General features: G+C 41.3%; 1 pseudogene across 1 annotated transcript; it reads right to left on the reverse strand.

The window, feature by feature from the left end:
• Window positions 1-16,779: 16,779 nt before the first annotated feature.
• LOC308632793 (RNA-binding protein with multiple splicing 2-like) lies at window positions 16,780-17,512 on the reverse strand (annotated as a pseudogene). Its single transcript has one exon. The product of its transcript is annotated as an RNA-binding protein with multiple splicing 2-like (transcript).
• Between the last annotated feature and the right edge of the window lie 830 nt (window positions 17,513-18,342).

The raw sequence follows: 18,342 nt of genomic DNA on the forward strand, positions 1-18,342 counted from the left end.
CATAAATGAAAGGGTACTTGCGGTGGCGCCAAATGGAGCGCCCGGGGCGCCTGGCTGTGTGACTTGGGACCGCCTGGAGGTCCCCTGAATTGCTCGGCCGTTTTCTGCGGTGTGCGGGCTGAAGGCGTAAAATTCTTCTAGAAGAAAGAGCTCGCGCGCCACCACTTGTGCGTTTCTGCCACGTAACCGCAGCTGAAACACAAGCCCCGTTAACCTCTTCATCCCGGAGCCCGCCGTGGCGCGTAAGCATTGCAGACAGCAGTTTAACCATCCTGAAATGTGGTTCCTTATTGCTCACGTCCAGTTGATTTCCTTTTTATTTTATCCTTTATTTAACATCTGCTCTGGCCACCGCAGATATAAGGGAAATCTCTGCAGAGTCTGTTTACTGTGCTACGTTTGTATTTATATTTTCTCATTCTACTTTTGAAAAGAGTTATTCTTTTATGATGTCTGTGAAAGTTTTAATATGTACCTCACTTGGGGAGGAAGGCTACTTACTCTCAATTTCTTGTGGAAAAGGAGTCATCTTAAAACGTATCATGACATACTTGTGCAAATTAAGATGCCTTCATAAGGAACTTTTGGAGCTGTCCAAATTTTGGGACAGTTCCTGGTTCATTACTTGAAGCCGGTAAGCTGTTGGCTAGAATTAGTAGGGGGTTTTGGTGGAAGGGAAGGGATGCGTCTAGTAAAGAGCCTACATATTTTTTATCTAGTTTACCAGAACCAATTTATTTTTCTGTGCCCTAAAAAAAGAGTAATTTCTACAGACACAAGCTCTATTTTGCCCATCATCTTCTTCCTTTGACTACCCCCTTTATGCAAAAGTTCTCAAATTATGCTCTAGAAATAACTTTCCAACTGCCTGCTTTAACATCTCCACCTGGATATCCTGTGTATCTCAACTGAACACACTCAAAACCAAATTTATGGTTGCCTTCCTCAAGCCTGCTTACCAATCTGATTTCCCTGTTTCTGTTACCAATATCATTGATGACCCAGTAACCTGTGTGTGAAATTTCAAAGACCTTTGATTTTCCCCCTCTGGTGTCTTCTCTGCTCTGATCTGTTGCCAAGTCCCACAGACATTCCTTTCGCAATATTTATCACATTCCTCCCTCCCATCCATTCCCTTTGCTATCATACTGGCTTAGTTCTTACTTCCTCACTTCTTATCTAGTTCTCCTAATCAGCCTTCCTTCCTCCAAAGTTTCTCTTGTTTCAGCCATTCTGTAATTTGCCTTGCCCAAGGGTAATCTTCTAGGGAAAAAAAAAATGGACCAATGAGGGCATTCATTCTCCCTTTAAGAACACCTTTAATCCCAGCTACTCAGGAGGCTGAGGCAGGAGGATTCCAAGTTCTAGGCCAGCCAGGGCAATTTAGTGAGACACTGTCTCAAAATAAAAATAAACAAATGAAAGCAGGGTCTGTAGCCCAGTAGCAGAGCACACTTGCCTAGAACCTAGAATGTGTGAGGCCATGTGTTCTATTCCCCAAAAACCAAGGTAGCAGGGAGGCATGGTGACATGACACTTCCTAAAAGTTGTACACATTATTTCTCTCATATTTCTTAATAAAAATTTAGTAAAAATGACCATACCTAGCTGCAAGAGAAGATAGGAGATGTAATCATTTTATTTGCATAGGCATGCACTCAGTTAAAAGATGGGCTGATGTTTTTGAAGAAGCATAAAAGAATGCTACTGGAGGGCGGGGGCTGTAGCTCGGTGGTGCTTGCCTAGCATGTTTGAGGCACTGGATTCGATCATCAGTACCACATAAAAATAAATAAAATAAGTGTATCCTGTCCATCTAAAACTACAAAAAAAAAAAAAAGAACAATACTGGAGGACAACTCCTTCGTATCACTTTTTATTCAAAAGCTTTTATTGGCTCCCAAATAATTAAGAATGTGTTCTGGGCACAGTGGATTACCTCTGTAATCTCAGTAATGTGGGAGGCTGAGACAGGAGGGTTCCAAGTTAAAAGCCAGCTTCAGCAACTTACTGAGAACTTGTCTCAATAAAAAAAAAGAAAGAAAGAAAAAGGGCTGAGGATGTGGCTCTGTGGTTAAGTGCCCCTGGGTTCAATCCCTAGTACCAAAAAAAAAGAAGAATGTGTTCCTCACCCTGTCATTCAAGCATTTAAGGTCTGCCATGATCTGGCTTCAGCTTACTGTCTAGACCTGTGTCCTCTACTTGTGAAACAAAAATAGGATTGTGTGCTGCGCCACATTTGGGGGGAGGGGCGCTTTCTTACCAGTCCCAGTTCAAACACAATATCCTTCCCATAGACTTTCTGATTTCCCCTTTCTTCAGCTCTGCTTGCTGCCTATATATATATATATATATATATATATATAATTTTTTTTTTGTACTGGGGATTGAACCCAAGGGCGCTTAATCACTGAGTCACATCCCCAGCCCTTTTATATATATTATTAGAGACAGGTTCTCACTGAATTGTTTAATGCCTCACTAAATTGCTGAGGCTGGCTTTGAACTTGTGATCCTCCTGCTTCATCCTTCCTAGCTACTGTGATTACAGGCATGTGCTACCATGCTCAGCTCCATAATTTTGTGTGTGTTAGCATAAAACAACCACCATCCCTAAATAGAATGACATAAAATGACAATCCTTTTCTTATGCTCCTGACTGTGTGGGCCAAAAATTCAACAGGGCATGGCAGTGAATCTCATCTCTGCTCCCTGATGACTGAAACCTCAGCTGGGGTGCTTAATGGCTGGAGATAGCTGGGAACACATTAAGAATGTGTTCTGGGCACAGTGGATTACCTCTGTAATCTCAGTAATGCGAGAGGCTGAGACGGGAGGGTTCCAAGTTCTGGCTATCCACTAGGATCTTTGGTTCTTTCCTGTTGTCACATCTACTGAAGCTGGAATCTTCAAAATGGCTCTTGCATTTACTCAAATGGCACCTGGGCTAGCTGTGGCTGGCTAGGCATTTTTCTCTGTCAGTGTGGCTAGCTTGGGCTTCCTTGTGGTCTGGTCATCTTAGACAGTCAAACCTGAGTAGTTGGCCTCTCTCAGAATGAGTAGTGTAAGAAACTAGGTAGAATCTGCAAGGCTTTTGATCTAGCCACAGAGTCCTAGAGTATCATTTCTTTCCCATTCTGTTGTCAAGCAAGTCACTAAAGCCAGCCCAAATTCTAAGGAGGAGAATTAAACACCACTCTAGGGGCAGAGTAGCAAAACATTTTCAGCCATCTTTGATCCCCAGTAACATTCCTACTAAAGTGTTTATATTTTGCAGGCCAGAGTAGCATATATAAATCAATATTTCCAAAAGTTTGTCAGCTCTGGAATCTCTTTGGACAAGTCTATTGGAAAGTTCCTTTGGCAGTCTTTTCAATTAATGATGCTGGGGAAATTACATATCCACTTGCAGAAGAATGAAATCACCCATGCCTCAGACCATATAAAGAAATCTATTCAACCTGTAATCCCAGTGGCTCAGGAACCTGAGGCAGGAGGATCGCAAGTTCAAAGCCAGCCTCAGCAACACTGAGGCACTAAGCAATTCAGTGAGACCCTGTCTCTAAATAAAATACAAAATAGGGACAGGGATGTGGCTCAGTGGTTGAGTGTCCCTGAGTTTAATCCCCAGTACCCACAAAAGAAAAAGAAAGAAAGAAATCTGCTCAAAATGGATTAATGATTTAAATGCAAAATCTGGAACCACAGAACTACTAGAAGAAAAAATGGGGGAGCCAGGCTCAATGATGCACGTCTGTAATCCCAGTGACTGGCGAGGCTGAGGCAGGAGGATCATGAGTTCAAAGCCATCCGCAGCACTTTAGCAAGAAGGCTCTGAGCAACTCAGGGAGATGCTGTCTCTAATAAAATATGAAAAAGGGCTGGGGATGTGGCTCAGCTGTTAAGTGACCATGGGTTCAATCCCCAATGCAAAAGGAAAAAAAAATGAAAATATGCTGGAAAGCTCAGTGACATTGGTCTGGGCAATGGTTTTTTGAATATGATTCCAAAAACACTGTCAACAAAACAAAAAACAAATGAGATTACTTTTAGACAAAAAAGCTTCTGCATATCAAAGGAAACAATCAACTGAGTGAAGAAAATAACCTAGAGAATGGGAGGGAATATTTTCAAACAATAATACGATAAGAGGTTAATTTCCAAAATATATAACAAATTTGAACAACTCAAGAGGAAGTCAAAAGCATAACTAAAAAAATGGGTAAAGGGTGGGGGGGGGGGCTGGGGACATAGCTCCATTGGTAGAGTGCTTGCCTGGCATGCACAATACCCTGAGTTCAATCCCCATCACTGCAAAAAAAGAAAAAAAAAAAAAAGGCAAAGGGCTTGAATAGACATTTCTCAAAGACATACATGGCCAATGGGTATGTGAAAAATGCTCAAGATCACTAATAGTCTGAAATGTGAATTAAAGCTGCAGTAAAATATAATCCCATGCCTGTCAGAATGACTACCATCAAAATAACAAGTATTGATGAGGAGGTGAAGAAAAAAGTACTTGTATATCATTGATGTGAAAATAAATTAGTGTAGTCATTACAGAAAACAGTATGGAGGGTCCTCAAAAAATTAAAAATGGAACTACCATATGATCCAACAATCCTAAATACTGGGTATATATTCAAAGGAAATGAACTCAGTATATGTGTTCACGGAGAGAGAAGAGATATCTGCACTCTTGGGTTATTGCAGCACTATATATAATAGACAAAATATGGGATCAATCTAATTGTCCCTCAGTGGGTCAGTGAATAAGGAAAATGTGGTGTATATACATGATAGAATACTATTTAGATTTAGTTTTTAAAAAGAAGGAAATCTTGTTATTTGCAACAACCTGGATGAACTTGGATGATATTATATTAAGTAAAATAGCCCAGACATAGAAAGACAAATGCTGCATGATTTCACCTGTATGTGCTCTGTAAAAAAGGTCTAACTCAGGTGCTGGGGTTGTAGCTTAGTGGTAGAGCGCTTGCCTAGCATGTGGGAGGCACTGGGTTTGAGTCTCAGCACCACAAATAAATAAAGTTCTATCAACAACTAAAAAAAAAGAGGGGGTGGTGGTGGTGGTGTGTGTGTGTGTCTAACTTATTGAAACAGAGTTGAATGGTAGCCAGACGCTGGGAGTGATGGTGGGGTTAGGGAGCTGTTGATCCAAGGACACAAAAGTTTAGTTAGATAGGAGGACAAGTTCTAGAGATTTATTATACATCGTGGCAACTAAAACTAATAACAATATATTGTATGCTGGAAAACTGCTAAGAGAGTAAATATTAATTGTTCTCACCACATGCAAAATGGATTTGAGGTAATGCTTATATGAAATAGCTCGATCTAACCTTCCACAATATACACATATATTAACATATGTTGTATACCATAAATATACTTAATTTTTACTTGTCCATTAAAAATTTAAAAATAGGTCTTTTGGCACATTTAGTCATGCACTTGAAACTATCACATCATCATCCATCATGAAAATCAATTTTCCCTAATTTAAGCAATGGCTATAGGTTTTACTTGGTGTTATTCCTACCTTGTCAAAGTGACTGGTTGTCACTGTCAATTACTTATGTATCTGAGAATAGCTTGTGAGACACACCCACATGCTGGCTTCTGCTAGTAAGAGATTATCTCAGTTCTATTTTCACATGTGATAACCAGTTCAATTATTTTTTTCTTTCAGTACTGGGGATTGAACCCAGGACCTTGCACATGCTGGGCAAGTACTCTGCCATTGAGCTGTGTACACGGCCTTTTTGTTTTTATTTTGAGACAGGGTCTTGCTAAGTTGCCCAGGCTGGCCTTAAACTTGTGATTCTCCTTCCTCTGTGTTCCAAGTAGCTGGGATTACAGATGTGCATCACCACATTGGCTTGTTGTGTTTTTCCTACATTATTCACTAGGGTCACTAGAGTAATCAGTGGAATCACATAGTAGAAATTATCTTTTTTTGTCATTATAGAAAAAAAGAAAATTATATTCTGTATCTTGGGCAAATTTGGATTCTAGAGTACTTCTTTACTGAAAGACATCAGATAGTTTAACAATTGTATTTAAAAGTTAAATGTCAGTTTATGTTTTTGTATTTTTTCTATAAATATAGCTTTATAGAAATTACAATTCTATCTATATGTAATTTTTTATTTTGGTATTGGGGATTGAACCTAAGGACATGTAACACTAAGCCACATTCCCAGCCCTTTTTTGTATTTTATTTAGAGACAGTCTCACTGAGTTGCTTAGCACTTCCCTAAATTGCTGAGGCTGGCTTTGATCCTCCTCCTTCAGCCTCCCGAGCCTCTGGGATTACAGGCATGTACCACTATGCCTGGCAGAATATTTGTTTTTAAAATACATTAGATTACTTAGCATTCAGAGTCAGCAAAGAGAAAATCCAAAATAATAAATGAGGTTTTTTTTTCCTAGTAAAGGACAACTTAGTATACATTGGTATCAAAGTACTGGTGACTGTGTAATCTGTAGACCTTCCTTTAGGGTCCTTCAGTGTCATCTCTACCCCAAAATTTTTTTTTTTAAAAAAGGAAGAGAGAGAAAAGTGAGGGGGGTTGTAAGATGCTCCTAGAACCAAAAGGTCAGGCTCAGATTCAGATAAATAATTTGAATCAACACTAAACAGGGAATTTTGTCCGAGTAGTAGCAAAAAGTAGGATGAACCAGAAGTAATGGTTTGTTCCTATGGTTTAGAGATTGGCTAAAATATGTCAACTAATGCTTTCTTCTTAGAGAGGCCAAGTGAAATAGGAATGCCCAAAAACACGACTTCAATATGGAAATGTAAATTAGTTGGGCTAGCATTTTCTAAGAGTAGGGATTTAATTCAACAATACAACCAAATGTTCACAGAGTTGTTTACTAAGAAGACAAATCATTCTTCAAGGCTCACAGAGTTAATACAAAAAAAAAGAGATAAGCATTACTTTGATAGGGGGTTAAAATGCATATTCCTGAGCTTAGAGCAGAGCTGTCCATAAAACCTAGACACAAACTAATTTGTATTTCCATTATTGAAGGGGCATAGGGGCTAAGTATCATGGAGTCCGCATATGGCTCTCAAGAGGACTGCAAAGGGGAATGTGTAAATATGAAGAGGGTAATGTTAGCAGCAGAGGCCAGATGTTAGTAGCTGGTGAAACTGGATGAGGAGTGTATGGTTGTTCACTGTTTTGCTCTGGAAACTTTTCGGTGGGTTAAAATTTTTTTGAAATTATAAGACATTGTTTTTTGTTACAAGAACATATAAGTGGTGAGGAAAAGACTTTGTTTGATTTTGTGGCATGCACAGTTGAGTAACTTTGGCAAAGGTATAATTATAGAAGTTTGAAGCAGAGAGGTCACTACGGCCTCTGGCTTTGGTTCTCCACTTATTTTCACATGACAAATGATGCTTATACACAGTGCCCACAGCCACGGGCATTGGATATAATCTTGGCTAACCAGGATTAGATATAATTCTTAGCTACTGACCTAGAACACAACAGATTTTCCTCCTACTTAAGAAAGAATGTTGTCTTATGAGTAAGTGATGTTATCGAGGGACAACTTTGAATCTGATTGAATTTATATAAAAAAAATTAATGTCCTAACTTTCTGCACTTTTGTGTGGAAGGAGTTTCAAGATTCTGATAATTCTTTGCTATTTGTGACTGATCTAATCTTTGTCCCAGGCAGTCACGCACTGGGTCATTGCATGGAGGAGAAATTGACTTTAACTCGCAAGTAACTACAACATAGTCTTTCCCAGTTTAAAGAATGAATACTCAGAATTTCAGACTAAAAACATTTTATAAATTTTTCTTATAAAAAAAGCGATGGTATAATGATGTGATTATAGAGAATTGTAAGGGTGGTGATAATGTTTGTAAAAATTGAAAAAGAATGGCACTTTTGGCGGGGGATACTGGGGATTCAACTCAGGGGCACTCAACCACTAAGCCATATCCCCAGCCCTATTTCGGATTTTATTTAGAGACAGGGTCTCGGTGAGTTGCTTAGTGCCTTGTTAAGTTGCTGAGGCTGGCTTTGAACTTGTGATCTTCCTGCCTCAGCCTCCTGAGCAGCTGGGATTACAGGCGTGCGCCACCACGCCCAGGCAAGAATGGTACTTTACTTAAAAGAAAAATGTACAGACATTGCGGGGATTACAAAAGAGTCCAGTTCTTCAACACGCCCTGCATCCTGACCTTCTGTCATGTTATGTGTCAGGGCCCTCCAGCTCCGAATCTGAGCTCAGCCATGTGATTTTCTCTGTAACTGACCTGAGAGGAGTGGAGGTTTGACTTGGGTTTATAGGGACATTAAGCTGCTCCCTTGTGCCTGTGCTGTCACCATGAGACCATGCCTGGCCCCACCTTCTGGAGCGTGAGGCACAGAGCACAGGTGCATCCCCCAGTCATCACAGTGGAGATTGTCCTAGTTCAAATACCAACCAGTCCACTCCCAGCACTCTCTGGGTTCCACTCCCTCACCTCCAAAACAGGACATAAACATAAACACTGCTGTATGCCTGGAAGATTTTGTGGTCCTTTTTACTGTGTTGTTCCGTCTTCCAGGATGCCAAGATGGAATAAAATGTGTAAGGATTTTCCTGGGGCAGATGCCTTACTGGAGAGAGAGAATGGGGAGGGAGCTGTGGGCTGGGAGAGCCATCAGAGGCAATGCCCCTGAAGGAAGTCCCCCTGAGTGAAGTTCCCCTTTGGGAGTTCCCCCTGAGGGAAGGAAGTTTGGGAGCAAACATCCTGGGCTGTCTTGCAGTCAAAGGAAGATGCAGCCCAGCTGTTGAGGAACCTCTAGGCAAAGTCAGCTGCCCACTGATAAGTCTGCAAGGTGCTTTCTTATGGCCCCTGAAATTTTTGTGGTTAAGACTTAACTGACAGAAACATGGAGACTACACCTGTAGAAGGGTCGTTCTTAATATAGGCAGTACTGCCTCCTAGGGGGCATTTTGGGAATGCCCAAGAGCATCTCTTGGCTGTCAATAATGATTGAAGAAGACTACTGGCCTTTAGAGGGCATGAGTCGGGAGCGCTCGAGATCCTGCAATGCCCAAGCCATCTTCCTGTGTCTTCCATGAGTTCCAATGCCATAGTTCCAAGGGGAATTATCTGTTTAAAGTTATCTGAGCCAAGAACCTAATTCTGCTTTACCCAGAAACTTTAACTATTTTTTTTTGCCCAATGTAAATGGGCATAAAATTTCTAAGATTGCAATTGTCATGGACATTGAAGAAAGACAGCTTTGCTTCAGACTTTATTAAGTGTTGGTTACACATTTGGGGAGCTCATGCCACCAAGCATAGCTGTTTGTGGTATTTGAACAGTAATATAATACTTCTGAGATTGTTGACCTTTGTGGGCACGGTCACCATGGGCAATAGGCAAATATCTGGTTATTTTGTTATAATTCCCCTGTGTGATCATTCCCAGGCACTTACAATGAAACACATATCATTTGGTTACATGAATTTTCTTTAAATTATGTGGTGAGTAGGCAATATTACCTATGAATTTTATTTTGGGATGAAAGAAGATGATAGGTCAGACATGACAAAGGACGCAAGTCACCTATAAAAGGAGGGACAAAAGGGATTATAAAAGAGAAGAAAATATATATACTCATTGGTCTTAGTCCATTTTGCTTCTATAACAAAATACTCAAGACCACATAATTTATAAAGAATAGAGCTTTATTTATCTCATGGTTCTGGGGGTTGGGAAGTCTAAGAGCTTGATGCCAGCATCAGGTTGGCCTTTATCCAGTATCACATCATGGCACAAAGCAACACATGGTGAGACAGAGAAAATGTGTTAGCTCAGGACACTCTTCCTTTACTTGTAAAGATACTAATGTCATTATGGGGACCCCACCTTCATAATCTCATGTAATCCTAATTACCTCCCAAAGGCCCATCACCAAATAATATTAATATATACATTTGGGAAGTAAGGTTGCAACATGAACTTTTGGAGGAGACAGTCAATCCATAACACCCATATTCATAGCAGCATTACTCCCAATAGTCAAAATGTAGAAGCAACTCAGATGTTCATTTATGAATGGATTAAAGAAAATGTGGTGTATTCATACACCTTCCCAACAGTTCAAACTCACATCCAGCTCCACCTCCTCATCAGAGGGCAGAGTACCACCTGTGCAGGGAGATGTCTAAGCATCAGCCCTGCAAAACTCTGTCTTCTGAAGTCCTGGTTCTACTAATACCGCCTCTTCCCTTTTCCTCCCCAGTCCTGGATGTGGTAGCTGCTGCCCTCTAACCTCTGACTGGCTGCAGCATTTCCTTTTTTTTGTTTTTCCTCCCAGTTGCTTGACACCTTTGCAATCAATTACTTGTATTATATCTCTTCCATTGGAAATTCCTAGTGTGATTTCTATTTTCCCTGGCTAATGAAACCTCTGAAAAATATACATTTTGCCTGCTGGTAATCTTAGTTACTTGAGAGGCAGGAAGAGCAAAACTATGAGAACAGCCTAGGCAACTTAGCAAGACCCTGTCTCAAAACACAAAAATAAAAAAGGATGGGGATGTAGCTTAGTGATAGAGTGCCCTGGGTTCAATCCCCAGTACCACCACGAAAAAAAATGGGTTTGATATGGCAATTATTTCTCTTTAGTGCCCTTTGAAACTTCATTTCTAGATGTCTGAGTGGAGATGTTGAATCAGCATTTGTTATCTTTTTCTAGAGTTGAGAAGTCTGGGCAGATAAGTGTGATGTCCAAGGCTGCAGGAACAATTGCAAAATCTCATTGGATTAACACAAACATTTGTCACATGTAGGATTCCGTTCCATGTTATTTCCCCTCTGGGTCGCCGAATAAGAGAAGCTCAAATATCTGGACTACTGCTATGGCCAGAGGAAGGAAAAAATGGGAGTCTCATGCCAGCAATGAAATACATACATTCACTTTGAAATGACCCATTGCTTTTCCTTGGCTCAAGTCAATCACGTGGCCTTCATGGGGGTGAGGAAGCACGATTCTACTTAATGTCTGGAAAAGGAAGATCAGGAATATGGGTGCTCAACATGCCTCCTGGATCTGGAGGTATGCAAAGGAAGCAGTCATCAGCACATAGATGGTATTTAAAGCCATAGGACTAAATAAGACGGCCAGGTGATAGGAAGTTCAAGGACTGAGCCCTGGGGACCTTCAGTATCTGGAGTTCATAAACTCAATTAATATACTTAATATGGCAATTCTGTTCCCCTTGATTACATGAGTAATTTATAACTCCTAGATTAAGTAATGAATTAACAGCATTGACAACTTGGTGTAAATTGTGTTTATATAAGTATAATTACAAATTTTGAATTTTTTCAAAATTTTTCCTTTATGATGCTCTTGGTGATTAAGATAATCTGGTTTATTTATTAAATTTGTAAATCTGCTTTCCAAGGTTTATGAGTCACTTGAATAATTAGGAAGATTTTACTTGCTAGATTTATAAGTCTGTTTTTGATGTTTGAAGCTCTTAGGAGAATTTAGATATGCTATGTTTGTGACCAAGGTTTGAAATCTCTAAAGGAATTTAATTAATTGAGTTTGTAAATGTGTTACATGTTTAGGGAGCAATTTATCTATAAAATGTATAAGCTTATTGAGAATAAATTAAAAAGAAAGCAAAAGTGAGTACTTTTTATTTTAATACAAGGAATTACTAGATCTATAAATATATAAAATTCATATGTTGAGCTTAAAGCCTTTTGAAAAAATTTAGGTTGATAGGTTTATAAGCTAATTCATTGTTAATGGAAACATGAATAACATCTTTGTTCTTTTCTACACATAATAGCATCCCGTGGATGCTGAAACCCAAGCAGTCCTCCTCCTCCTAGTCCTTCTCATGATGGTGTAGGAAGGGTACCTAAGTGACCGTGTGATGGTACAGGGGTCCCTTGGGCACATGCTCCTCTATCTTTGGGGGCCATCTCAGGACTAATGCTCAGCCCACTCCTAGTTGTGTACAGCTGTCACTATCCTGATTAGCCTATCCATCTGATGGATGGATATTTTTTTGTGATGGGTTGAGACTGAGTTAATTATTCAACATTCTGAATATTGTTGGCTATTTTGGATCATGGTTATGTTCCATGCCATTTCCTTTGGTCTCAAAGTCACTGCAGGCTGAATCCCATCCCCCATTCCCAGTATTGGGGATTGAACCCAGAGTTGCTTTACCTGAGCTATATCCCCAATCCTTTTTATTTTTGAAATAGGATATCTTGCTGAATTGCCCAGGCTGGCCTCAAAATTATGATCCTCCTGCCTCAGTCTCCCAAGTTAATGAGATTCTAGACATACACCACTACACTCGGCAATACTTCCAAATTTTAAGGCACAGTTTGGTGTATATGCTCAGCCATTCCTCTCTCAGAGGCAGTCAAGTTTGTACCACCTGTTGGCCAGGGTTGAGTGAACTAGGGGAGGCCACCAGACTCAGGACATGCTAGTCAGTGTTCCTTCTTTGGGACTGTAGAATTAGGCTGAGACACTATGAACTACTATTAACATGGGAGTGTAACATCTCCAGAAGCCACAGAGAGAAGAAGGCAGCAAGCCTGGTCCATTCAGTGGACCAGGGGTCAGAGAAACCAGACTGCAGCGGTGATGAGGATGCAACAGAATCACAGAGGAAAGCAGAGACAGGGCAGAACTCAGATGGCCCTTCAGTTCTTGATTCTAGTCCTTCTCAAGACCTCTTAGCATTCCTGTCCTTGGGTTCTGGGATACACTCCAGTCCCTTAATATATTCCCTATTTACTCCAAGTAGCTTCATTGCTTCTGTAATTTACAACCACAAAGTCTTAACTAACTCACCAGTAAAAACACATGTCAAACTAATAAAGCGGGTGATTCACCACATTCCTTTTCTTATATTGTAGTTAACTACACACAACACAACATATTACTATTTTAACAATTTTATCTCTATTGCTCTCTCTCTATTGATCCTATTGGTCCTCTGCAGAACCTGATTAATATGCCGTGTTCTACTAGTCCTTTCCATTTTGCCTATTTTTCTTCACAAACACAGTCAAATGAAATATTCAAATAGGGGTTTTATATCCCTAGCATTCAGTGTGCCTCACGATTTCCAACTTTACCTAAACAACATCAAGTTTATGAGATCTTTATTTTTTATCATCAGGTTGAACGTTTTTATTTTTCTGCTTAACACTTATTTTATAAATCACTGAAAATGTAATAAAATATTAAATAATTGATTGGCATCCTAATAAAAGTGATGAAACTACAGACCAGCCATTGGCTGGCGAGCAACTCTGCTGGGAGATCCCTGGGAATATTCATTTTGCCAGCTGATGCATGAGAGTCTGCATTTGGCAAATAACATGAGTGCAGGACAGTAAAAGGAAGTTTGGTTGTTTCAAAGCCCAGTTATCACAGCTGAAGACAAGCTATGCCAGGTAGTAATGAGGGATGAGAAGTGCACAGATGACTTTAAAGCCAGATGTTACAAGTACCTAAAAAGGAACCCAGGAAAAACAACAATGAGAGGTCAGGTCATGCCTACTTGGGAAGGAGGGGCATCTGGGCTGGCATTTGCTCTGGGTCTTAAAGAACAAGGAGAAGATTTGAAGGATAGGCAGGAACTGTTGATGTCAAAGAAATTACATACCCTTCTCCTTCCCTTTTGAATTTTGAATTATTTGAGATGTAGACACAGAAGTTTGGCAGCTGGAAATTTAATTATCACTTTTATTATCTATAAAGCTGCTAAGGGAACAGGGCTAAGGCCTACTGCCAAGAGGGCTGAAGTGACATTCCTCAGTCAGAGGATCCACTAGGCAAATGATTCATTTTTGTATGGCAGAGATGTCAACCAGGAACCAGGCCATCCCAAAAGCAGAGAAGAAGGGACTGGGATCAGCATGCCTAGATCTTTCTCTCAGACTCGTCAATCAGATGTCCCTTCTGAAAGGAATACTGAGAAAGGAGAGGGAGAGAGGCCAAGAGTGGGGCTCAGGTGGATGTTTCCACAGGAAATGTGAGGAGCGGGGAGAACAGGGTATCCAGCTATTTGTTCTTTCATTGCTTAGAGTTTATCAAGTGTGTCATCACCTGCCCAGAGTAGTGGCTCATGTCTGTAATCCCAGTGGCTTGGGAGGCAGAGAAAGGAGGATTGCAAGTTCAAAGCCAGCCTCACCAACTTAGTGAGGCTCTAATAAAATATAAAAAGGGCTGGGATGTGGCTCAGTGGTTAACAGCCTAGAGGGTGTTGCTCCCACCTTCTGATATTGGAATGGACCTCTGAATGTCCTCTCAGGACCACTGCTGGCCAGTGTATATTTCATCTCAGGAAGGGACGAAGACAACCCAGAGAATGAAAGAGTCAGATAAAAGAATTAGTTAAATCATTTTTGTTCCAGTTATAATTGCTGCATCATAGACTCTTACAAATTTAGTGTTAGAAAACAACAATCCATTGTTATTCTCTTTACCAGTTTTGGGTTCAGAATACAGTTGCCTCTTAGATAGCAGCTGGGCTGGATTCTTTGCATGAATTGTATGCCTTTATGCCTGAGTCTCAGAATTCCCCCAGCATCCCACCTGCAGTCCTCAGACTCTGTACAGAGACTCTAGCTCTTTTTTTTTTTTTTTTAAGATAGAATGAGAGGAGAGAGAGAGAGAGAGAGAGAGAGAGAGAGAGAGAGAGAGAGAGAGAGAGAGAATTTTTTAATATTTATTTTTTAGTTCTCGGCGGACACAACATCTTTCTTGGTATGTGGTGCTGAGGATCGAACCCGGGCCGCACGCATGCCAGGCGAGCGCGCTACCACTTGAGCCACATCCCCAGCCCACAGAGACTCTAGCTCTTAATGGGAGAGTAGCAAGGTGTGGGAAGAGCACATGTGATTGTAAACAGTATTGTGAGCCATTTCCCCCCTATTTAAAAAAGAAATTGTGGCAAAACATACACAATTTAAGTATATATATATATATATATATATATAGCTCTGCTGGGATTGAAACCAGGTCCTTGTGTATCCTAGGCAAATACTCTACCATCAAGCTGTACCCCAGCCCTAACTTAACCACTCTTTAGTGTACCCTTCAGTGACATTAAGTGCATTCACATTGGTGTGCAGACATCACCACCATCCGACTCCAGAACTTTTTCACATGCCCATACTCAACCTCTCTACCCTTTAAACACCAAATTCCTGTTCCCTCCTGTCCCCAGCCCCTGGCAATCCCATTCTACTTCCTTCTCTGTGAGTTTGACTACTTAGATAGACCTCATAAAAATCCAGTCTTACAGCACCTGTCCTTTCGTGTCTGGCTCATTTCACTACAGGGCCTATTTTACGTTTTAGTTTGTTTTGCCTGGGGCTGGGGACGGAACCCGTGCTTCACACATGCTAGGCAAGCACCCTACCACTGAGTGACAGAGCTGGTGGGATCTATTTTATAAAATAAAATCTGCCACATGTTCTCAGATCAGGTTGGGACAAAGCTAATTCTATTTTTCTTTTTATTTATTTATTTATTTTAGTTATAGGTGGACACAATATCTTTATTTTATCTTTCTATGGTGCTGAGGATCGAACCCAGGGCCTCTCACATGCAAGGTGAGTGCTCTCCCTCTGAGCCACAATCCCACAACTAATTCTATTTTTCTATCTAAAACTACATCCAGCCACACACTACTACTGTGCTTAACTGGTTTTGCAATTAGTTAAATAGTAAGAAGATTACTGGTAATACAATTCTAACAGAGAGGGCCCAAATTTGAACAAAAACATCTCTATAATTATCAAATTCCCATGGGAGTAGAGCCCTAGAATTAATTCATTTAATTCAGTCTAATGAACTCAAATTCTAAGTTTTGAGCTAATGTCTAAAAGGAATTAAGGTTTAAAATAAAATGATCTTGTCCTATGAATTAAAGTTCAAATTTCTTAAAGTTCAAAAAAAATTTTTTTTCTTTATTTTTCTTAAACCAACGCCTGACGCAAAGGCTTGCTGCTGAAGAATGGAAACCCTATTCTTCTTCATACCTCAAACCAAGCATTAAACTTATCCGACACGGCAAAGAAGGTCTCTTTAATAATTAATAGTACACACATGAAAATCCTTTATGATGCATAAATATTTTGTTACCCAGAGTACAAAAACCCTTTTCTCGTTTTGTTTGATTTTAAGGTTTGGAAAAAACAGGGAGCAGTGTTGGGAGCAGGGTGCCCTGTGGAGAGGTCAGCAAGATGGGCAGAGGAGAGGACTTTCTTATAGTTATTGGCCCATCTGAGAAGGAAGTAGAGGACTGATTCCAAATGACAAGGCAAATGTCATGTGGTGGTTGCTGAGCCTGGAAGTGTGTGTGGCACAGGGGTCCTCAGGGGAGAAGTGGCCACAGGGCTCAGGCCTCTATGAAGCCTGGTGGGTGTAGGGGCGGGGTGTGGAGAGAGGGACCAGGCACCACAAGCTAGGACCTGTTGCTATGGAGACAGTGTGAGAACAAACTGTACACTCACATATACACAAGTTGAAGTGTCTTAATTCATGCCAGAAAACATGCAAAATTAAATGCCTCTTTTCCTTGAGGGAGAGCTTAAGAAGCATGTTTGAGTAGGAGGTCAGGTCAGGTCTTGCTGGGTCACAGTGAGGCCTCCTAGCTGGGTCTGGGTGTTCCAGCAAGAAGGCCCTCAAATCCTCCAGGGAGGCCTTGGAGAAGGGTTTGGGGTGGAACAAGCCTGAGGAAGAGGGAAAGGAACAGGAAGCCGTTCACTGAGTCAGGCTTAAGATTCATAATCTCCAGAGAAGCAGCAGCTCTGCACAGGCCGCAGGGGGCGGTGGAAGCTCAGGGCCCTATTCTGGCCCCACCACATAGTTCTAGAACCAACAGAACTGGGATACTTCCATCCTTGCTGGGTGCCGTCAGAGGAGGGGTACCAGCGCACCTGAGCATGTAGGCCAGCAGCAGCAGCAGCAGCAGCAGTGGCATCTGGGTAGGTGAACGCAGCATGTGAGATGTCTGGGGTCAGCTCTGTGGTGTACAGAGGATAAAGGGCCCAGGCTTCTGGGACGCAGGGATCAGAGCAGCCCCCATCAGGTCATAGGGATCCCGGGCGATGAAATGTGCTCCTAGGGCAGGGTGAACACTGGTGGGATTTGGTGTTGCAATAAGCTTGCTCTTGGCCATCTTGGTGTTGGCTTTGGCAAACTCTAGCCTCAGGGTTTGTGGGTTCTCAGGATCAAAGCGAATATGCTTCAGTGCATTCTTGGAGGCTTCTGCTCCTGCCTGGCTGTCAAAGATGACAAAACCAACAGGCTGTCTCCAGGTGAGCTTGATCAGGGACCCTTCATGTCCCTTGAACGTCCGGAAGAGCAGGTAGAGTTCTCTGGGTTTAATGTCCACAGGGAGTCCACTGACAATGTCCGAACCTCCTCCTTCAGGATTGTGCTGGCTGTCAGGCTTTAAGTTGCTCATGGTGAAGGGGGAGGGGGTGGCTAGGGGAAGGGAACAAGGAGGGCGAGCCTGGCGCCTGGCTCGGCTGGGATGTTCAAAACTTTTAAAGTCTGGCGGGCATGGTGGTGCATGCCTGTAATCCCAGTGTCTCTGGAGGCTGAAGCAGGAGAATTACAAGTTCCAGGCCAGCCTAGCAAATCAGGGAGGCCCTAGCAACTTAGTGAGACCCTTTTCCAAAATAAAAATAAAAAGAGCTGGGGATGTAGCACAGGGTAAAGCATCTGTGGGTTCAATCCCCGGTACCTCCTCCCCCCAAAAAAAGGTACATTTGGCAGCCACCTTTTGGAATGAACTTTAAATCAATAAATGCCTCTAAGTCATTAGACATTTTCTAACTTGCCATTTTTACCCAATTTGGTGCAGTTTAGGAAACGAGATAATTTATCTTGGAATTGTATCAAAAACTGGAATAACAAGTATTTACACATGCTCACTAAGTGCCAGGAACTGTTCCAAGTGACTCTGTGTGTCATTTCCAGTTTATTAGACCCATTTTACATACAAAGAAACTGAGGCTTAGAGAGGTGCTGCTGTAGATGCTGTTTTTAAATCAACAACAGAGCCAAAATAATTTTTTAAAATAACCTCCTAGTAATCCTATTTAAACCAAAACCAGAAACCATTATATAACTGGAATACCACTTGAGAGAAGCCTCAGTTCCCCAAAGTATATATAACCTGATAAAATTCTGGAAGCTGTCCTATCTTTTTTTTTACCTCCCCAGTTCGGGTGATTTTTGAGTCCTGGCTTAGTCCCTTATGCATGGTAGGCAAGTGCTCTACCACTGTAC

The sequence above is a fragment of the Spermophilus citellus genome (assembly GCF_964194105.1).
Source record: "Spermophilus citellus genome assembly, chromosome: 13".
Classification (NCBI taxonomy): Eukaryota; Metazoa; Chordata; class Mammalia; order Rodentia; family Sciuridae; genus Spermophilus; species Spermophilus citellus.